At 42.8% G+C, this 23,071-nt stretch overlaps 2 long non-coding RNA genes across 2 annotated transcripts in view; one reads left to right on the forward strand and one right to left on the reverse strand.

Moving 5' to 3' along the window:
• The first annotated feature begins 205 nt into the window (after positions 1–205).
• LOC138973958 (uncharacterized) overlaps positions 206–23,071 on the forward strand; it is a 451,362-nt gene continuing 428,496 nt past the window's right edge. Inside the window, exon 1 of the long non-coding RNA XR_011458237.1 lies at positions 206–502. This is a non-coding gene — a long non-coding RNA (uncharacterized lncRNA). The remainder of the gene's footprint in view (positions 503–23,071) is intronic.
• Positions 13,460–17,955, reverse strand: LOC138973943 (uncharacterized). The gene is made up of 5 exons (XR_011458227.1): positions 17,618–17,955; positions 17,015–17,113; positions 16,732–16,824; positions 15,195–15,292; positions 13,460–13,763 (listed from the first exon to the last, which is right to left on the reverse strand). It is a non-coding gene; the product is annotated as an uncharacterized lncRNA (long non-coding RNA).

A 23,071-nucleotide genomic window follows, 5' to 3' on the forward strand; every position in this document is an offset into this window, starting at 1 on the left:
AATAGCCATGCATGGTGACATGTGTTGGTAATAATTTATTATATTGAGTTTCATTTCAACATGACAACACTAGTCTGGTCCTCATGTAAATATTTGGCTTGCACGTTTTTCAGAGTGGAAAATCCGTCAGACGTGCACGAATGATACCTGTGTCAGTGGAACTCACTGTGACGGGATGTCCACATGTAGTGAGTACACAAGTGTGGAGAAAAGCGACTACAGGAATATTTTTGTCTTTTCTCCATATGCAATTTTCTTCTTAAAGTTTATAGAGTAAAGAAGAAGAGAAAGCGTAGAGAGCAGAATATATTATCTAGGTTAATATTGAAACTGTGTGGAATTAAGATTCACACTCTAAAATCATATTTGTTCTTTCCCCTGGTAAATTGTTCGGAGATAGGTATGCTATAGTACTTTTCTATTGTTCTCTTGCGGTAGAATTAATTGGTTAATTGGTTTTGACACGATGGCGCCGGCTTGACTGACGGGATATGAACCCTAGGTCACTAACTCGCTACGGCTTAGTTTTGAGCACGTGGACCGCCCGCGAAAGCATTGTTTTTCGACATCCAACTCTCACCTCCCCCCCCCCCCTCCAACCCTCCTTTCCAGCTTGATCTGATTCTTTACTTCCATGTTGAATAATACTTGGTACACACAGACGAACACACGCACACACACACACTCTCTCTCTCTCTTTCTCTCTCCCTCTCTCTCTCTCTCTCGCTTTCTCGCTTTCTCTCTCTCTCATACTTACTCTCTCTCTCTCTCTCTCTCTGTCTCTGTCTCTCTCTCTCTCTCTCTCTCTCTCTCTCTCTCTCTCTCTCTGTGTAAGTTGAAGCTTGTTTCGGATTTAGCCGATACATGTTACAGGAACGTTTATGTCAAGTCCCACCCTAATCCTGTGGAAATAATAATCCCAGCCCTTGGGTTACGTTATAGTCTAGTTCTCTTGAAGGAGAATAATTAATTTGTGTACATGTTGTATGTATTATATGTTCTGAAGAGTGAGGCTGCGCATGCGCGTTCTTCTATTCGTGGGTTTAGAAAGCAGAAACCTTTTCCATCAATTTCAATCTGGTTTTCGAACAAATCACTCTTGTCACAGCGCCCTTACCACGCTATGCGACACCTGGTTGTCTGCAACAAACCGATCTGAAATCAGTGGTGCTGTGTTTCTCGACTTTAAAAAAGCGTTTGATCTTGTTGATCATTCAATTTTACTGAAGAAATTACAGTTATATCTCAGAAACAGTTCAGTGTGTAACTTTTTTGCTTCCTATTTACAGGACAGATCTCAATATACTGCCCTAAACTGTAAAATATCTACTGAGGAGACTGTGAAATGCGGGGTGCCTCAAGGGTCAGTGCTTGGGCCGATCTTGTTCTGTCTGTATATCAATGATCTGCCACTGCACATTTCTGACAGTAATGTAAGAAGTGATTTTTTTGCTGACGATTCTTCTCTTCACTCAAGTGGAAAGTCTGTTACAGTAATAGAGTCCTCCCTTCAAACAGCTTTAAACGATGTAAATAACTGGTGTAGTGCTAATGCTATGCTTGTCCATCCAATAAAAACTAAAAGTATGGTAATTGCAACCAGACAAAAACATCAGATTTCTCCACTCAAACTAAATCTTACTATTGGTACGCAATCAATTGAACAAGTTCAACAGCATCGCGTTTTAGGGGTAATTCTTGATTGTGAATTCAAGTGGCAGGCACAAATACAGCATATTTGCAAGAAAGTAGCCAAGAACGTTTTCCTCCTATCCAAGTTAAAGCTATATACCGACAGAAGGACTCTGGAAATGTTCCACCATGCTCATGTAATGCCTCACATTAATTATGTTTCGACGCTCTGGGATGGCAGCAGTGATGTCCACTTGAAAAAGTTAGACTCTCTCTATCGTCGCTCGGCCAAACTCATCGTAAAGGATAATGCCTCAACAGATATGAAATTAAAAATGCTTAACTTTCTTCCACTGGAAAAGCATCTCAAGTTAAACAAAGCCATTTTCATGCATAAATTGTATCACGGTAAAGTGCCGATTTACATTACATCATTATTTAATAAAGCTACCCACAGATATGGGTCGGTCAACTTGATCCCACCAATTCCACGAATTGACCTGTATAAGACCAGTCTTGCTTTTTCGGGTACTTCAGTTTGGAATTCACTTCCATCATCCTTTAAGCACCTAAAGTCATTAAAAAGTTTTAAAAAATGTGTAAAAAACCACTTAATGTCTGAGTAGTTTAACGCCTTTTGACTTACCAAACTTAGTATTACGTCAAAAATATGCTGTGCATTGTATATTCTGAACATATTTTTGTTACTCTATTGCTACATGTTCGATTGCCACCAGCTTGTATATATAATTACCTGCATAGTATGCATTTGATTTTATGAATAACCACATATGTATGATCTTCATGCCTCATCTTTATCATCATCATCATCATTATCATCATCATTATCGTCATCATCATCATCATCGTCATCTTTATTATCACGTTTTCCGACCTCCTATTGTTGGTTAACTTTTTAACTTTTTAATTTTTAATTTTTTTTTTTTAATTTTTTTTATTTTTTATTTTTTTATTTTTTATTTTTTATTTTTATTTTTAATTATATAATTGTGTGTCTATGCGTCCCAAGGACAGATTGTAAGAAAAGGCGTAGCCTTAAATCTAAATCCTTGTAAAATAAAGTTCAATTCAATTCAATTCAATTCAATTCTCTCTCTCTCTCTCTCTCTCTCTCTCTCTCTCTCTCTCTCTCTCTCTCTCTCTCTCTCTCTCTCTCTCTCTCTAAAAGACTCAACCACCAACCGGTACGGACGTGCCTAGGTTGCTCTCCGCTTCAAAATGGATTGCTTGTGTTTCTAGGATATGTACAACAGTGTATTTTGATGCTAAAAGTTCCTTATTGTGCACATTATCTAAATGTGAACAATACATATGACAACATTGTGTGATTTGTGAGATAAAGTGCTTATTCTACCTGGATCCTACTGCTTGAGGGTCTATACTACCACTAGTAGTCGGTGGGAACAAGTGGTGCGAGCAACATTCCACTCAAGCACCGTGATCAGATAAGCGCAACACGCGCGCTACAAGCCTTTCGCTCCGCTATTCTGTCCCCCGGTGCCAAAGATGGCAGACAGTTTCTTTTGCGAGAGGCTAGCACGCGCGGTCTACTCTTTTTATGTCTGTGGTGTGGTACTGTGTAGTGTGTACAAGTGCTAATGTGTGCTGAACCGACAACTTGAATTGCGGCATCCTCTGCTGCAGTTGTCAGCATGGAGAACAATGCAAAACTGATTCGTACTACTGACCCAATTCAGAACTCGACACGAGATGTTTAATTAAGTATGGGATAGGGAACAACGTGCCGGCCAAGATGACTAGTGTTATTACTAGGTCTCGCACGAACAAATCACTTGAAGTGATTGAACTGAAAAGAGACCCAAATGAAATTACTTTTAAAAGCGACAGTAGACTTCTTCCAGTTTGGAAAGCTGTGCTGCGACACAGATACCTTGTTAGTTTACGATCCCAGGGCTATGAAGCAACCTGGGAGGATTTCTCAAGGATTGAAAAGAAACTACACCCAGTCCATCATGACTACGACGATTTTGAGTCATTAACTGTGGTGTCCTTCCCTCCAGATGTTGTGCAGACGACAGTGCGTCTGTACAGTGGTGGTCACAAGCTACTTGTGATGCACATCTACGCCACCAACACAATACTGGTACAGGGAAAGCAGTGCATCGCGTGGGTGAAGGACGAGTTCCAACGCCTGCAGGCTGTTGTCCACATTATGGCCGAGCTGTCCTCCGTCACCACTGAGGCCGTGACCACAGCTGTCAAGGACGTCACCCTTGTCCCCCCTCCACTTACTGCTGGGGACAGCGGTACCAACACCGAAAACTGCAATGCCAAAACTGACACCTCCGCTTTCAGCACAGCCCCCACTGTCAGTAGCGAGGACGGTACTAGTACTACTAGTGTCAGTGGTGTCGGGGCGGCTGCTATCACCAACGGCAGTGCCGATCCAGGGGTCAGCAGTGCTGACAGCGCTGCTATTGATGACGAAGCTTCCACGGGTACCACTGACAGTACCAACACCCTTGTCCCCCCTCCACTTACTGCTGGGGACAGCGGTACCAACACCGACAACTGCAATGCCAAAACTGACACCTCCGCTTTCAGCACAGCCCCCACTGTCAGTAGCGAGGACGGTACCAGTACTACAAGTGTCAGTGGTGTCGGGGCGGCTGCTATCACCAACGGCAGTGCCGATCCAGGGGTCAGCAGTGCTGACAGCGCTGCTATTGATGACGAAGCTTCCACGGGTACCACTGACAGTACCAACACCAACCTCAGCAACAACGAAACGGACACGGCATCACTTCTGCATCTACGGGACACGCTAGACGCACTGGTCACCGAATTCCGTGACTACAAAGTGCAAGTGTCACGCGAGTTCCGTGTCATTGAACAGCAGCATGAACGAAAGCTGCTGGATTTGCAAGAACGTCAAGAGGCCAGTGACAAAGAGACAGATTCTCTCCGCAAACGATGTCAGTCACTTGAAGACAAAATCAAAGAACTTAAACGTTTAGATAAAAAGTCCATCCGTAATGAAACTTCGCCCAACCACCCGCAAGCAGACGGCCGTGACGTCTCCGGGCAATCTGATGCGAAGCCAATTCAGACATTGATCAACAATGGGCGCTACGCTCAACCCTCGGGTCGCTCCACCGTGCCAACTGTATCCTTGGACCGGACAGTATCTGATACTGGGTCGCCGCCCACCTCCCCGAAGCAGGAAAGAGTTTACAATGCTCTTCTGTCAGAGAAAGACTATGTGCCCCATACACCGACATTGCGTCTCCCCCCGTCATGTAAGACATTACTGATAGGAGACTCAAACCTGAAACACATAGACAGGAGACGACTAGACAGATCAGGCCAAACACAGATTAGAACATTTAGAGGAGTAAACATAGCACAGCTAACACAGATTATTTGTACAGGAGCTATCTTCCCACAGGTAGGGAAACTTCTCCTAAATGTTGGCACTAATGACTATGGGGCTCAAGATGTTGACATTGTACAGGAGTACAAAAAGCTATTAGAAGCCATTGTCACCCATTTCCCCACAGCCACAACGTTTGTCGCAGCCATCCCACCGCAGAGTCACCACAAAAGGAATGAAAAAATCTCCAAGATAAACAGTGAACTGGCAAACATTTGTGGAGAGAACGTATCCTTTCTGTCTCTGAAGTCCGTTTGGAAAAGGGACCAACAAGGGAAGATAAACCCTGGCCTTCTTGCGGACAAAGTCCATTATTCCGCGAGAGGACTGTCATTGTTGCTGCGAGAAGCAAAAGCGGTGCTTTATGAAGCAAGCACTGACACTAAAAAGGAACACGCATCCTACGCCAGCGTGACCAAACAGAACACAAGAACGTCGCCATCTGAACAAGGCCTGCAGCGACCATCCCAAGTCGCCCCTTCTAACAAGGCAGACGAGCGACAGCACAGCGACCAGGACCAGCGCAACCAGAAGCCTGCTGCTCGTCCGGCCCCGTGGCAGACTCTGCATACCCAGGAGCGGATGCAGCAGGCACCACAGCGACACCCGTCAACCGGAAAGCCGCCACTCCCCATGTGGTTGCAACATCAAGCAATGAGTGATGAACCTGTGAGTCACACTCAACACATGCCCCCATCACCACATATGCCTTTCTCATCAATGTATAATCCCTACTATCCTCCATTCCCTTACCCACCTCCCATGTACTATGCACCTGGCTACCCTACTCCTCACAGACAATATGGAGCGCCCTGGGTCACCCCATCGTCACACTTCACCGCTCCCTGGGCAAGTAGCCCTCAAGTCGCTTGACACCTGCCATTATCTGTTTAACGAGAGTGGAGTAGTGTGTGTGTGTGTGTGTGTGTGTGTGTGTGTGTGTGTGCACATGCTTGAGTGTGAAAGAAATAAATGTGAGAGAGAGAGAGGAGGAGGAAAGGAAAAGAGCAAAAACCAATCAAAAACTGTTCCCTTTCTTGTGACCGGACTTTAAAACACGTGCTGGTGCACTGTGACTGTTCCCTTCCCAGATGATTTGTTTTCTGATCTTCAAACAAATAAATCTTCAGAATTGTGTCGACGTTTACCGCGGTTTAACTGTGTTTTGCGGTGTCAAACGTACTCGTGTGTTTAATGAGAACATTAATTGATTCACCAGAACATTTTGTGTTTCATCAGAACATTATGTGTTTCATCAGAACATTGAGCTCGCTAAAAGTGAGTTTGGCTGTTGTTTAAGACACTGTGTTACACTTTCTTAGTTGACCTGGATTGCTGTACAACGGACCTTGTTGCCTCCAGTGTGTGAAACCGGTTACGGCCACGCAATCTTCGATTCAGTGTTTGAGGCATAATCGTGCCCCCTCCGCCTCCCTTCCTATTATATATAAAGTGAAGACCGGGCGGCTGCGCTTGTGTTTACTGCATTGTCTTCGTATTTTTGCAAAGGCCCTTGTCCTAGGTTTGGGGATTCACTGATTGTAACCTCCCTTTAATTTTTCAATTTTTGGTCAAGTTTCTTCCCTTCATTAATTTTGATCTTATATCAGAGTAATTGTTTGTGTGTGCGCGTGTATGTGAGTCATTAGCCTGCGCAACTGTCTCACTTTCTCTTCTTTTTTTGTTTGTTTGTTCAATCTTCTTCCCATTTTGTGCTTGAATTTTTGCATATTTTGTTGTTGCTGTTAAATTGTTCTAATAATTATTACACTTTTATTTAATGTCAACGGCGGATTCTTCTCTCCGTATCGGGCATTTGAACATTTACCATCTAGTCAACAAAGTGCCTGATGTTTGTGTATTTTTGAACAAACAACCACAGCTCGTACATCTTTTTGGTGTTTGCGAAACACGTCTAGATTCGCGTGTTTCGGACAGCCTGATTGATATTCCAAATTACTCTGTTTTACGACGCGATAGTGCACAAACTGGCCAAACAGGTATTGCTCTGTATGTCCATCGGTCTATTGCTGGCATTGTGAAGCGAAGGGCCGATCTTGAAGATGAAAATGTGGAATGTTTGTGGGTGGAGTTGAAAAATGGTAAATCCTCGCCTTTGTTAATATGTTATATATATCGGAATCCTGCTGAAACATCAAGTTGGAATGATGATTTTGTTTTAATGATGGACAGAGCAAAACGTCATGATGAGAATGTACTATTGCTTGGTGATTTTAACATTAATTTACAGAGACCCCAAACAACTTGGGGCTCAACCACTGCTCTATTTGGTCTTCACCAGCTAGTTAAAACCCCTACAAGAGAAACCAATAATTCATCTACCCTTATTGATCACATTTATACTGATAATAAGACCACTGCTTCAAATGTACAAGTAGTACACTCCACTTTCAGTGATCATTATTCTGTTTTTTGCTCGATTGTTCTGAGATTGCCCAAATCACAGCATAAAGGTCATACAACTATCGAGTACAGAAGTTTTAAATACTTTGACGAGTCTGCCTTTTTCTGTGATCTTAATCGAGCGCCATTTCAAAGCGTATTTAATTGCAGTAACGCAGAAGATGCTTGCAATCTTTTTCATGATATGTTGTGTTCCATTATTGATAAACACGCTCCACTACGTCAGCATAGGGTGAAACATCCCCACCTGCCCCCTTGGTTGACATCGGACATTATTGAGGCTATGGCGTTGCGTGATTTCTTTAAAGAACATAACATGAAAAGCGAGTACAAATTACAAAGGAATGAAGTTTTGAAAACGGTAAGGCAAGCAAAAGCAGATTATTTTAATAAATTGCTTTCTGATAAGAGAGATACTTCTACAATTTGGCGAGCAATGAATGAAGTTCTTGATAAATCTCGAAAGAGATCGACCAATTCTCCGTCACAAATAACTCCAGAAGAGTTTAATCAACACTTTATTTCGCTCGCAGAGAAACTGAAAGCCTGTCTCACGCAGAATGAGTCCCTTGATATTGATGTCTCTCTAGAAAAATTAAAAACATTTTGTGGACGAAAGTTGACTCAAAACGAAACGTTTTCTATTCCACCCATTACTGTCCACGAGGTTGGAAAACTGATAGAACAGATGGCGAATAAAAAGTCAATGGGTCCCGATAAGATTCCTGTCCGGTTGCTCAAACTTACTTTACCATACATAATTGATTCACTGACTTATGTCTACAACCTTGGCATACAACAAAACGTTTTTCCCTCTATTTTAAAATGTGCCAAGGTAGTGCCACTCCCAAAAAGCAAGGATCTTACGGACCCTAACAACTTTCGACCAATTTCCCTCTTACCTGTTTTATCTAAGCCGTTGGAAAAGCATATTCAAAAATACTTACTGGAATATATAGAACGAATGAATTTGTGTTTGTTTCATCCATTTCAGTCTTGATTTCGCTTTAAGCATTCCAGCCACACCGCTCTCAGCTCTTTATGTGAAACTTGGTTATCAGCTATTAATGAGGCCGAAGTAACGGGAGCGTTATTCCTGAACTTTAAAAAAGCTTTTGACCTTGTAGACCACTTCTTATTATTAAAGAAATTACAATGCTACTTAAAAGATGACTCTGCTTGTGCCTTCTTCGAATCATATCTTTCAAAACGGACACAATATGTATTCATCAACTGTAAAACTTCGTCGAATGATTTTGTCAAAAGTGGTGTGCCTCAAGGGTCTGTATTAGGACCTATATTGTTCTGTATTTATATAAATGATTTACCTCTTCATGTGTCAGATGAGAAAGTAAGATGTGAGTTCTTTGCGGATGATTCATCAATCCACACCAGTCAGAAGTCTTTGGTAGCCGTCAACCAATCTCTTCAAAAAAGTATAGATGAGATGACAGAATGGTGCACCACTAATGCAATAGTTATTCACCCTGTTAAGACGAAAAGTATGGTGATTACAACTAGACAAAAACACCAATTAAAACCCTCACAACTTCAACTGTCAATTGATTCAACTCAAGTGCAACAAGTTAAAGAGCATAAATTATTAGGGGTTACCGTTGATCAAGAATTGAAATGGCAAACTCACTTGAGTAAAATTTGCAAATTAGTATCTAAAAATTTGTACTTATTGTCTAAATTAAGACATTATGCCGATGTGGAAGCACTCAAGTTGTTTTATTACGCTCACATAATGCCCCATATCAACTTTGCTTCAACACTTTGGGATAACTGCAGTGATGTTCATCTCAAACGACTCAATTCTCTTCATCGCCGTGCTGCAAAACTAATTCTGCATGAGTCAAATAAGCCAACAGATGATAAATTAAAGCTCCTTAATTTCCTTCCCTTGAAAGATCAGTTGACGCTAAACAAGGTTGTCTTTATGTACAAAGTAATTAACAATAATGTTCCTGGATATTTAAAATCACATTTCAGACATGCCACAAAAAGATATGGGTCCCAGAACCTGATTCCCCCCATCCCTCGTCTAGACTTGTATAAGTCAAGTTTAGCCTTCTCAGGAGCATCTCTATGGAATTCCATACCCCTACCCCTCCGAAATGCCTCTTCTGTGAAAACGTTTAGGCGCCAGTTTCATTCCCGCTTAATGGGTAAATAGAACACTTTTCATGTCTGATTTTTTAGTGCTTTTTACATTTAGTCAAGTTATGTTTGTATTTTGATTTGTTCTTTATGTGTAAGTATTGATAATGATATACATGCGAATGATTGGGACAATTCCTCCCCACATTTGTTTTTTTCCTTTTGTTATTAGTTGTTTTGGATGTTTATATGCAATGCATTATTGCAACAATGCTGCAATTTCCACACTACATGTTTTTCCCATTTTTGAATGTGTATACAAAACCATAACCCTTTTCTTATTACTATTTACATTATATACGTCTGTAAGTAACAATAACCTTGTCAATTTTACTATCTATATGTGCGTCTGTATTAAGTGTTTGTATAAGGGACAGGTTGTAAGATTAGGCTTTGCCTAAAACCTCTATCCTTTGGTAATAAAGTTCAGTTTCAGTTTCAGTTTCAGTTTCTCTCTCTCTCTCTCTCTCTCTCTCTCTCTCTCTCTCTCTCTCTCTCTCTCTCTCTCTCTCTCTCTCTCTCTCTCTCTCTCTCTCTCTCTTTCGCCTTTTATGTAGCTTTTACATGTATATCATTCTTTCTTTTACCCATGTATTCAATATAAACATGTAGTCTGTATTCATTTGTTTAGTAGAATGTAGATTTTATGTTTATCATCTACATATGAGAAGCCTGTTGAATATACACTGTGTTTGACTGTGGTTAACTTGTAACTGCATACATTTTTGGTGTGACATGACTATTTTGCGAGATAATAGTCAGAGGTTTTGCACTTTGTTCACAGTGTTGATAACCAATGAGTGTTTGGTATCAAATGATGCGTCGTAGAATCTCCATTTTATTGATGTATATCTTTATAGCGTTTTTGATGTAGTTTTCTTAGTACAGGAGTTTTTGTGTATGTTTGAGGGGTTTTAACTGTAGCTTCTATGGAGGCTGATAGCAGCCTCGAAACTCTCCCCCCTCCCTCCCCATTTTGTTATGTGATCCCAGTGCGACGTTTTCATTGGTTCCTTAGCTGTGACGTCAGGGACAGTCATGGAAGGTATATAAGCTGTTAGTTTTCAAGGTTCGGGAGAGTCTTGGCAACCAACCTGGCTTGTGTCTAAATGGTATACCGGACTTCCCACTTAGAGTTACAGCATTGCTTCTGTGCCTGTGGAAAAGGTTGTGGGAGGCAACCTTAGTACCGAACGGTTGTGGGAGGTTCCCAACCTAGTACAAAGTATTTGTTGTTATCTCTAAAATTGTCCTCCGGAGTTTTGGCAACCAACCTGGCTTAAATGTCTAAACGGTATACCGGGCTGAGGTGCACGAAGATCGAAGCGGGTGACAACCATTGGGTGGTAACTTGGTGAGAGTTGTCACCTTCTTGGGGGCTAACCGACTTGGGTCTCTCCCTCCCACTTGGTCGCTGTGCACGAAGCCGTCTCGGTCATTTACCCTACTGTGTCGGAGGTTATAAATAGATTCGGGAAAGTGACTTGAGTGGCCTTAGTGCGCATGCGCTGATCATGGTGTCTACCGTGGAGCCATCGGGAATCCAAGGGAAATTAAAGAAATCTTGACTATAATTATCAGAAAAGGGAAGGGCAGTGACCAAAAATAAATGATACAATATTTGTAAATGTGGATAAGCACTGAGGCGAAAAACTAACGTGTGTCTGTTTTTGAGCGCTTTTAGGGCACATCAATTAGGGTTGGGGTTGGGTGAAGAGGGAGATGCAAAAAAACAAAAAACTACTGTGAATTTTAGTTCTTTTTATCACAATTCTGTTTGTTTTATAAAGTTATATCTGAGGTTTCACAGATTTTCAATTTGCACTGATACATTGGCCTCGAATGAATCCCTCGGTAATGCTTTTAGGTCTACGACCGAACCAAAATCATCCTGTTTCTTAATGTTTTGAGCAATGGGTCTTTTTTTTCTTTACATTTTAATTCAGCTTCATTCTACTCAGAAGAAATTCTTTCAATGTGATGACAAAACATTAGATAGATGTTTGCTCGGAGAACGTTTGTCAACACAGCAACATTTAACAAGTCGCGTAAGGCGAAAATACAATATTTAGTCAAGTAGCTGCCATTTTTCAGCAAGACCGTATACTCGTAGCATCGTCAGTCCACCGCTCATGGCAAAGGCAGTGAAATTGACAAGAAGAGCGGGGTAGTAGTTGCGCTAAGAAGGATAGCACGCTTTTCTGTACCTCTCTTTGTTTTAACTTTCTGAGCGTGTTTTTAATCCAAAAATATCATATCTATATGTTTTTGGAATCAGGAACCGACAAGGAATAAGATGAAAGTGTTTTTAAATTGATTTGGACAATTTAATTTTGATAATAATTTTTATATATTTAATTTTCAGAGCTTGTTTTTAATCCGAATATAACATATTTATATGTTTTTGGAATCAGCAAATGATGGAGAATAAGATAAACGTAAATTTGGATCGTTTTATAAATTTTTATTTTTTTTTACAATTTTCCGATTTTTAATGACCAAAGTCATCAATTAATTTTTAAGCCACCAAGCTGAAATGCAATACCGAACCCCGGGCTTCGTCGAAAATTACTTGACCAAAATTTGAACCAATTTGGTTGAAAAATGAGGGCGTGACAGTGCCGCCTCAACTTTCACGAAAAGCCGGATATGACGTCATCAAAGACATTTATCAAAAAAGTAAAAAAAAAGTTCGGGGATTTCATACCCAGGAACTCTCATGTCAACATTCATAAAGATCGGTCCAGTAGTTTAGTCTGAATCGCTCTACACACACACACACACACGCACGCACACACACACACGCACATACACCACGACCCTCGTTTCGATTCCCCCTCGATGTTAAAATATTTAGTCAAAACTTGACTAAATATAAAAAGAAGGAACAAGTCGCGTAAGGCGAAAATACAATATTTAGTCAAGTAGCTGCCATTTTTCAGCAAGACCGTATGCTCGTAGCATCGTCAGTCCACCGCTCATGGCAAAGGCAGTGAAATTGACAAGAAGAGCGGGGTAGTAGTTGCGCTAAGAAGGATAGCACGCTTTTCTGTACCTCTCTTTGTTTTAACTTTCTGAGCGTGTTTTTAATCCAAACATATCATATCTATATGTTTTTGGAATCAGGAACCGACAAGGAATAAGATGAAAGTGTTTTTAAATTGATTTGGACAATTTAATTTTGATAATAATTTTTATATATTTAATTTTCAGAGCTTGTTTTTAATCCAAATATAACATATTTATATGTTTTTGGAATCAGCAAATGATGGAGAATAAGATAAACGTAAATTTGGATCGTTTTATAAATTGTTATGTTTTTTTACAATTTTCCGATTTTTAATGACCAAAGTCATTAATTAATTTTTAAGCCACCAAGCTGAAATGCAATACCGAACCCCGGGCTTCGTCGAAGATTACTTGACCAAAATTTGAACCAATTTGGTTGAAAAATGAGGGCGTGACAGTGCCGCCTCAACTTTCACGAAAAGCCGGATATGACGTCATCAAAGACATTTATCAAAAAAATGAAAAAAACGTATGGGGATTTCATACCCAGGAACTCTCATGTCAAATTTCATAAAGATCGGTCCAGTAGTTTAGTCTGAATCGCTCTACACACACACACACACACACACACACACGCACATACACCACGACCCTCGTTTCGATTCCCCCTCGATGTTAAAATATTTAGTCAAAACTTGACTAAATATAAAAAGGAGGACGATATAGATTGTTAAATAAAAGGATCTGTGCTTTAGCATTCTGTCTCATCGTAATTGTTAACTGTTGCACTTCACACACACACACACACACACACACACACACACACACACACACACACACACACACACACACACACACACACACACACACACACACACACACACACACACTTTTGCTCCAGTTACAATCATGTACTTCGTAAGGCTTTATTCAAGTTTGTCTCTTGTTCTTAAACATCCGAATTCAAAGCACACGTCTGAGCTGAGAATATGTACATAAATGTCTGCCGCCATTCAATGTGAAATAATGTTGATTTGTGATCCAAACACTTCCGAAGAATGCTGGTTCGTGTGTCTTCAGTCAACCGGCGCCGCATCATCACAACTCCACCCCTGCCTGCCTGCAAAAATACAAACATAGATGGTGACACACACAATTCAACCCAATTTTTGTTTTTATAATTTCTACATCCGTTGACCGAATTAGTTATCATTTGGTGTTTATTAACTACAGCTTATGCATGACGAAGGTCAACAAAGTTGTGAGTTTACAGGTTAAATGGAGGGGTACTTTGGAACACTTTTGAAAGAAGCTAAAAAATCGGACCATGAAACCTACAAACAGGAAACTTTGTGGAATGGTGATGAACAAAGTGAAATTCATGCACAACAACCATGAAGATATTCGCCGAACACGATTGACTGGAAAAATGACCCCTTCATGGTAGAGTCACACTTGCGCAAAATTAACCGATGACAGGAACGCAATCCTCTATGGGGATGCCCTCCTCCTGCCTGTAATGGCTGTACTCAAGTCACTGATTGTCTAAGGTTGTTTATGGTATACTTCGTCCTTCAAATAACCCCAAAAATATCAATCTTGAAGAATTAAATCGGGTTCGTTAGTCTACCGCTCCATTTTAAACCTCGAACTGTTGAGTCCATCCCCGAATTTGGATTCTTTTTCGAAAGACAACCAAAGTCAGACCATTTCACCTACAAAATAGCATCTTTCGGGACTAGTCATGCCGAAGCTGAAATTAATGTACACCAAGTATGAAGTCCTTAAAAGGCACAGTCCTTTCCATGCAAACGATTTGGCTCAACCCAAACCTGGCGATGCTTTTACGTAGAATAAGACTTCCCCTTTCCCAAGACACATGACAAAATTCAACAGCCTGAATCAGTGAATGCTTTGTGTGCACAACAAATTGTTATTTTTTAATTTTTTTGCGAATTCACTTCATTAACAAAAAACTTGTAAAAAAAAAAACCAAATTCACCAAATTCCAGCTGAGGAGAACTTTATTTTAACATGGGCACATACGTCTGACTTCTTTTGGTGGAGATCGGAGGATGTGCGATTCATTTCCTACTAGGCACTGGTGTCAACATGTGAAATTCATTAAGCGAAATGTTTTCACTATACACAGAACATAACCAGGCTATCAAATGTGTGGTATATGTTCAAGTCAGAATGATGCCCTCATTTTTTTTTAATTTGAGAGATCTGTGATGTCTGACATTTTGGTTCAAAATGTAAGGAATTTATACTTAAGCTCTAATGAGTAAAAATTTGTCTTGTCAAAAACCAAAAGCATATTCCTTCCTCTACATGCAAGACTTTCTTTTATCTGTGCATCTTCATTTAGTACAGCAAACAAACAAAAACATCACACTCTGCATAGCGAAACAACTTGCAAAGAAAACCTCACAATCTTTATTGGGAGAAAGCCCCTGACTGTTGCAATGTTTTATGCATTAAAAAAAACCACTGAAACTGTGTGTTTGAATTCTTCAGTTTGATCAGCTATATGTGTTTAAAAAGTTACCTTGATCATTCTGACATGCTGTGGCTCAAATCACATCTCAGACAATGTTGTAGACTCCATAGATCTATAGACATTGAGGCGCATGGAAGAACTGCATTCTGTGGAAACACAAAACATACACACACAGAGGAAGAACAAGTCACAACAATTTTTAGCAGCAGCAACAGTATATATGATTTTATTGACTCACATGCGAAGCAAAAGTGAGTCTATGTACTCACCCGAGTCGTCCGTCCGTCCGTCCGTCCGTCCGGACGTCCGTCCGGACGTCCGTCCGTCCGTCCGGAAAACTTTAACGTTGGATATTTCTTGGACACTATTCAGTCTATCAGTACCAAATTTGGCAAGATGGTGTATGATGACAAGGCCCCAAAAAAACATACATAGCATCTTGACCTTGCTTCAAGGTCAAGGTCGCAGGGGCCATAAATGTTGCCTAAAAAACAGCTATTTTTCACATTTTTCACATTTTCTCTGAAGTTTTTGAGATTCAATACCTCACCTATATATGATATATAGGGCAAAGTAAGCCCCATCTTTTGATACCAGTTTGGTTTACCTTGCTTCAAGGTCAAGGTCACAGGAGCTCTTCAAAGTTGGATTGTATACATATTTTGAAGTGACCTTGACCCTGAACTATGGAAGATAACTGTTTCAAACTTAAAAATTATGTGGGGCACATGTTATGCTTTCATCATGAGACACATTTGGTCACATATGATCAAGGTCAAGGTCACTTTGACCCTTATGAAATGTGACCAAAATAAGGTAGTGAACCACTAAAAGTGACCATATCTCATGGTAGAAAGAGCCAATCAGCACCATTGTACTTCCTATGTCTTGAATTAACAGCTTTGTGTTGCATGACCTTGGATGACCTTGACCTTGGGTCAAGGTCACATGTATTTTGGTAGGAAAAATGTGTAAAGCATGTGAGTCGTATGGGCTTTGCCCTTCTTGTTAGTGTGGTGTTCGTGATCTAATGAGTTGGGGGGGGGGGGGTGGACGGGGTGGGGGAGGGGGGGATGTGAGAAGGCTAGTTGGGGAACCGGGGGAGGTTTGATATTAGTCAGCATTGTCATATAAATGTTAGTGATTCAAATGACTGAATTTAAAACAGGGAGAGAGAGATTGTGAATATATTTGTGTGTGTGTGTGTGTGTGTGTGTGTGTGTGTGTGTGTGTATGTATGTGTGTGTGTGTGTGTGTGTGTGTGTGTGTGTGTGTGTGTGTGTGTGTGTATGTGTGTGTGTGTGTGTGTGTACAGAGTAAATGCAGAGCCACTGATTGGAAACAAAAACTTGTTACTGTTAAATATCAACAGTTATACAACATAAGAGGCAATGGAAAAGTATGATATGGATATGAAAATATATGTTGCAGGTGGAAGAGGGGAGGGGGAGAGGGTCTTTGTTGCTTGCAGTTAATAAGCAACTAAGGCCAGCTGTTGTTCTGGGTGTAACCTTGTAATGTTTAAGCAAACATGTTTGTGGATCACCTTCTGCATTTAGATCTGTTTGAGTATTTGCAAAGTTACCTTGATCATTGTGGCATCCTCTTGATCCCATCACATCTGAGACTATGGCCTGTAGACTCCATGGTCAGACGCTGGAGTGATAACAAGGTCATTCTGAAAAATTGAACATAATTATGCAGAGAGGGGGCGGGGGCAGGGTTGAAGGTTGGTTACAGTGCTAGTTGGACATGAGAGTGTTATGGGGTGAGGATGGTGCTGATATTAATAAGCATAATCAGTTAAAGCTCACAACTATCTTGATCTTCACAGACATGAATTGCATAATGAATCCACAAGCATGTACCTTTATTTTTGCCCTTGAGTTATAGGTGGAAGGAAATGTTGAGTGGTAAACACAAGTTGTATTGATCACTGGGTCAGCCTGTGGTCAGTCCCCTTTGATCTGCAGATTGCATCAGCATAAACAAACACAACGTCATCATCGTAAACAGCCTGAATGGTCAATCATGAATCTAAGAATACAAATACTGGATCTAATTTGAGAGTCTGAAAACGAGTCAGTTTGAAGATTCAATGAAAATCTGGCAGTCAATGAAGCAGATAGATCTGGCCTTGCGCGTGTGTTTGCAAGCAGATACATGTTTGAACATCCCTTATCTTAACGTTATCATTCAACAGATTGATATTTTGCCTGACGATTTTCCTGCCGATGAGCTAAACAAACAATGAAAATCACAGAAGTGGTCAGATTTTGAATTTGAAGACGAAATTCAGTCATACAAACAAACTCAACAGAAAGAATCTAGCTAACTACTGTACAGCTTTCGACAAAATCAACGCATTTGCATGCCTTAGTCATTCCTGCTTTGATTCCAATAATTCTACATGATCGTACTGCACAAAAAATACGAAAACGAGCTGATCGAAATGAGTAACACTGCCTCACCTGCTATGATTGTACTGTGAAAGCGAAGGTCGTCTGCGATTCGAGATTTCAAAGTCGAACAGCGGCGTTTCTGCACTCTCAGCGGTTATCTTGCTTGGAAATGTGAAAAGCATGACTTGAAATCGAACGGAAGGCACCATTCTACCTTTTCGTTTGGGCGTTGTTTTTGTAAAATCTCCGAAAACGTCATTTCCAAAAAAAGGCGGTCGCCATTTTTTTGGGTGCCAACTTCTTTGAGTGGGGCTGCTAGCTAGCTGGTCCAAACGGGAGCCTCCCATTCGGTACGCAACCCTGGGAAAAAAGCTTCGTGCACCCCGACCGGGAGGGAGCGGACCGACTTGAGCAGATCTCCCATTGGTTGTCACCCACTTTGGCGTCGTGCACCTCAGCCCTGGACTCCGCCCTGTGGACTGAACTGACAGGGTTAAAAACAAACGTTCCGCAGTCCCAGGTTACCACACGGCGAGTAAAGTGGCGTCGCTTTGCTCTTTTACTTTATTTTTACTCAGGCCCCGAACCTCTGCCCAAATTTTCGGCCATTTTAGGACATAGGTTATTGCTTTCAGTAGCGTATTTTGCTAAGGGTACCTACGGGTCATGCCCACATTTTCAGCCATTTTTGGACTTAGAATATTTTTGTAAGGAGTAGGAAAATTACAGGAATAGAGTGAACCAATGTACAGATATATTTTCTGAAAAGAACCAACGCCTTGTATTGAGTTGTTTTTATGATTTGTTTTGATTCAATACAATTTTGAACTTTACCTGCCTCTTCTTGAGTTTATATTCTGTGTGTCTGTTTGTCCTGTCGTGTGATTGCCATCCTGACAAATGACCTTCAAACACGTATAACATCTAAGACACAGACACAGACAGTTATAGTTAATGTGAAGCTAAGACCGCTCGGCTTTACAAATGGATCCAGAAGTGGGATAAAGATTGGTTCACTGTAGGTTTTGGTAGCTTTCCATTTATTTTTACTTAGAAAGAGAAGATCCCATCGCATCCTTTTGTTTTTATTTTATTTTTCTCAGTCACTTAGCCAGTGACTTTATTTCTCTGGACTGCTGCGAAGCAAGATGTCTGACTTTGATTCACAAGAAGACCTGCGGGCGTCAGGCGGTACTGACGACAAGGGTCGTCGCCTACCTCCCTTGAAACAGCATAATGCAAACACTAGCATATTTTTTGTTGCTATCAGAGTTAGGTCTTTTTCTCTGTGTACTTTAAAAAGATGGGGCTGTTAGAGTTCAAAGCTTTAAGCTGGTTTTTCCTTTTGCTGGGCAAACCTTTTTTTTTCGTCTGCTCCCTGAAAATCACCCTTCCTGCTGATGGCTGCGGACCGAAGCAAGATAGCGGACAACGAGGCAGTGTTCCAGAGGGCATGCAGTGCAGTCAACACAGCTGGCAGTACTCCGATGCGGCACCGTCATGGAGCCAGTGGCTAGGAAAGCTGCTGGCATGCAGGGACAACACGGCACGTTGTCTTGGCAACGAGGAACACGGTCTACACGGCGCTTGAAGAAAAAGCAAGGGACCATCCGGACAACACAGCAGGGGTCGTCTTCAGTCAACTACACACGGGAGCAGTACAGAGTGGCTTTCCGGTCGATCTCTCCAACTCGAGACCTGGACTGGGAAGCCAGAGTTGCATACTGTCGGCGACACGATTCACGTGTTGCTGGCAGGAGAGCAGAGCAGCCAACGCCAGGAATGCAGCGCTCTGCGTCACGAGGCGACAACGCCGAAGGAGAATATTCGGGAACTGACAGCGGTCTTGGAGTCAGTCTCTGTCTCCCCGGATCACAGCGCGCACAGAACAACTGCAGAGGAAGAGCGAGAGAGGCGACGAGACAGCGACAAAGGTGACACGAAGCTTGTCACTGGGGTCCAAGGACGATCGAGCTTTTCTGACGCTGCAGCCTCGGCGACACGCGGTCATCCTAACGTGTGTAACCTGGGAAAGCAACAGATGCCGGGCGGGGAAAACCTTCCCTGCTGGCATAGATGTCGAGTTCTGGACAGACAGGGACACTGTCTGGAACTCGAGGGAAGGAACGTCGCTTCGCTGACCGGCGGAAGCGAGTTCAACAGATGTCCGCCAACATTCAACGGAAAGGCGGATTGGGTGGCGTTCCGAGTTCAGTTCGAAATGTTTGCAGAGCTGAACAGATGGACAGAGGCAGACATGGGTTTTCAGCTTGCTGTTTGTCTACGAGGGTCAGCACTGACAACGCTGAAACTCGTGAGACCCGAAGACAGACGGGAATGTGGCTCGCTTGTTCGGGCCCTTGAAGCGAGATTCAGCACACAGATACACGAGAAAAAAAAACTTTTACGGACGAACCTTCAAAACAGAACGCGTCAGCAAGATGAAAGTCTGCCTGCGTTAGCGGAAGACGTCAGACGCCTGGTACAGATAGTCTATCCGGCAGCTAGCAGAGAAGCAGAAGAGGAGCTGACCATCGCTCATTTCACCGACGCCCTCTACCATGACGCAAGGCTGCAGTGGGCGACATTTCAAGCAAAACCATAGGCACTGGACGAAGCAGCTGCTGTTGCAGCTGCGATCAGGTTCGAGTCTTTTCGGGTTGCACGAGGAGACTGCTTCACACGCGAGGGCAAGGCAGCGGTCGTCAGAGAGGTACACGAAGGTGCGACGGGCTTGTGTTTCTACTTTTACAAGCCCAAGCATCGACCAACAAACTGCAGAAGAAGAGCGAGAGAAGCGACCAGACAGCGGAAGAGAAGACAGTAGCTGGAGACGGGCCATCGAGGAGGGAGATGTTTTGGTCTTCTTACACCTGTGACGGCTGCACAGGTGGTTGGGGTTGTACTGACGTCAGGCGTTACGTCAGGCAACAGATTTTCCGAAGATCAGCGCATCTTTGAAGAGAAGACAGACAAGGAGGGGACAAAGCCTGCTGAAGGTTGCTTCCGTGTGCAGTGTGGGACACTGCATGCAAGATACAGAGGGATTCTGTATACGTCCCAACAACTACACAGTCGGACATCTCGGCCCACAAGATTCCAGCGACGGCAGAGAAGAACTACGTCATCACGAAACGCAGCCGATACCAACAACAACACCGTACATCGAACTGACAAGGACAACCCAGCTGACCAGTGCGCTACAGGGGATCCGGTCGGCGAGCGAGCTTTACGGCGCGCTGCCACGAGGCCGCGATTCCTGCCTCTGTCTGACGAGACAGGGGAACCTGTCTGACGCTGCAGCTGGTGCGTCTCGAGTCCTATCACCGCCACAGAAGTCGTCACAGAGGTCACCCGTTCCTGCGTTCCTGTCCGGCGCCGCGAGGACGCGCCGGGTGTCATCTGGTCCTTTGTTGCTGTCCGGCGCCGCGAGGACGCGCCTGATGTCGTCAAGGTACCACTCTCCCGGAATCCGCGGAGCGAGGCGACATCAGCGACAACTCAAGCGTCAGACGCAAGCACCAAGGAAATAGGCACCAGTGACTTCGTAATCAATAAGGGTAGGGAGCTCGATAGATGTTTTTGTTCTGATATTTGTTAAAAAGCATAGAGTAGCATAATCAACGACGAAAGAGATGCAGATGACAACAGGGGCGACAACGAAGCTACGGCGAACCAGCAGGACTCGTCGTCCGCCTGATAGACTGAGATTTGACCATTAGAGGAGAATGAGGGTTCGCGATGGAGTAAACAGCGTCCGGCCGGAGCTGATGAAACATTTGGTTTTTTTCTTGTTGCAACAACTTACTACAGAAGAGTCATATACACTCTGCCATGGGTGTAGTCCTACAACCTGCGGGGAATTGGATTGGGAACCGTCTTGACCTGGTGTCACACTAGGTGGCACTGGCGGGTATGGTACAGAAGACCTATCAGAGGACAGGCAAGGCAAGCATAACCAAAAGAGCGGTTTGAGCGGCGTGTGCTGGACCTATGCGGCCACATAGGTCGGGTGGGCTGATCAACTGGAGGAGCTAAGTGCATACAGCAGCGAGGGAGCCTGAGAGATGGACTTCTCGGAAGGGGACTTAGATTACAACGAAGGGGTCTCGAAGACACGCATCGGTCACCAGTCCATGAACCTATTGCAGAAACCGAGAAGGTTGTCAAAGAGAAGAACACAGAACCTCAAATCTCTTCAAAAATCATTTTCAAAATCTACGGTGGCAGTCAACGACACCACTACCTTTGTCCCGGTTAAGACACGGTGGTCGACTTGGGATGCCAGCTGCGTCTCGGCGTTAAACGGTGCTCCAGCTGGGGGTCGTCCGGGGGCGGATGTTTCACCGAGGTCGACGCTTTTGCAGTGACAGAAACGACAGAGGAAGCTGTCTGGCGCCGCGAGGACGCGCCAGTCGATGTTGATGTCGTTGCTGTGACGGAGGGAGCTGTCTGGCGCCGCGAGGACGCGCCAGCCGATGTCGACGCCGATGCTGTGACGAGATGACGTCAGAGCGACGTAACATCATCGTCGTCAACGCCGCATCCGTGATGTCGCCGCAACTCCAACAACGATGACGTCAACGATCGAAGGTTTTATTATGTAGAGCATCAAAGACATTGAGTTAATCAGTTACATGAGTCAATTAGGATTGTTTTCAAAAGAAGAAGAAAGAGACAGACATTAGATGAGTTATTGCGCCGTGTGTGTGTTTCAAAGACAATGGGGGCAGATGTGAGTGTACACTTACGACCGGTAAGAATACACATTTTGTCTTTTTATTCTGTTAATTGTTTCTTGTATTTGTTGAAATGTTGAACATAAATAAGTTTGACCGGTTGTCCTCTCTTTTATATGTTGCTGTGAAGTTTGGTTCCGCGATGTCATGTTTTCTGAATGTATTGCGAAACCAACCACGGCGAGGTAAATCGGTGTGTGGTTGTGTTTTTTTAAGGGAACAGAAGACTAGAGTGGAAAGTCTAACGTTCTTTTGGGAGAAAAAAAAAAGTTGGACTATAGCTGCAGATGTTTTTATAACCTTCATTTTTGACTCACATGCGAAGCAAAAGTGAGTCTATGTACTCACCCGAGTCGTCCGTCCGTCCGTCTGTCCGGACGTCCGTCCGGACGTCCGGAAAACTTTAACGTTGGATATTTCTTGGACACTATTCAGTCTATCAGTACCAAATTTGGCAAGATGGTGTATGATGACAAGGCCCCAAAAAACATACATAGCATCTTGACCTTGCTTCAAGGTCAAGGTCGCAGGGGCCATAAATGTTTCCTTAAAAACAGCTATTTTTCACAATTTTCACATTTTCTCTGAAGTTTTTGAGATTCAATACCTCACCTATATATGATATATAGGGCAAAGTAAGCCCCATCTTTTGATACTAGTTTGGTTTACCTTGCTTCAAGGTCAAGGTCACAGGAGCTCTTCAAAGTTGGATTGTATACATATTTTGAAGTGACCTTGACCCTGAACTATGGAAGATAACAGTTTCAAACTTAAAAATTATGTG

Source organism: Littorina saxatilis, linkage group LG8 (genome assembly GCF_037325665.1).
Source record: "Littorina saxatilis isolate snail1 linkage group LG8, US_GU_Lsax_2.0, whole genome shotgun sequence".
Taxonomy (NCBI): domain Eukaryota; kingdom Metazoa; phylum Mollusca; class Gastropoda; order Littorinimorpha; family Littorinidae; genus Littorina; species Littorina saxatilis.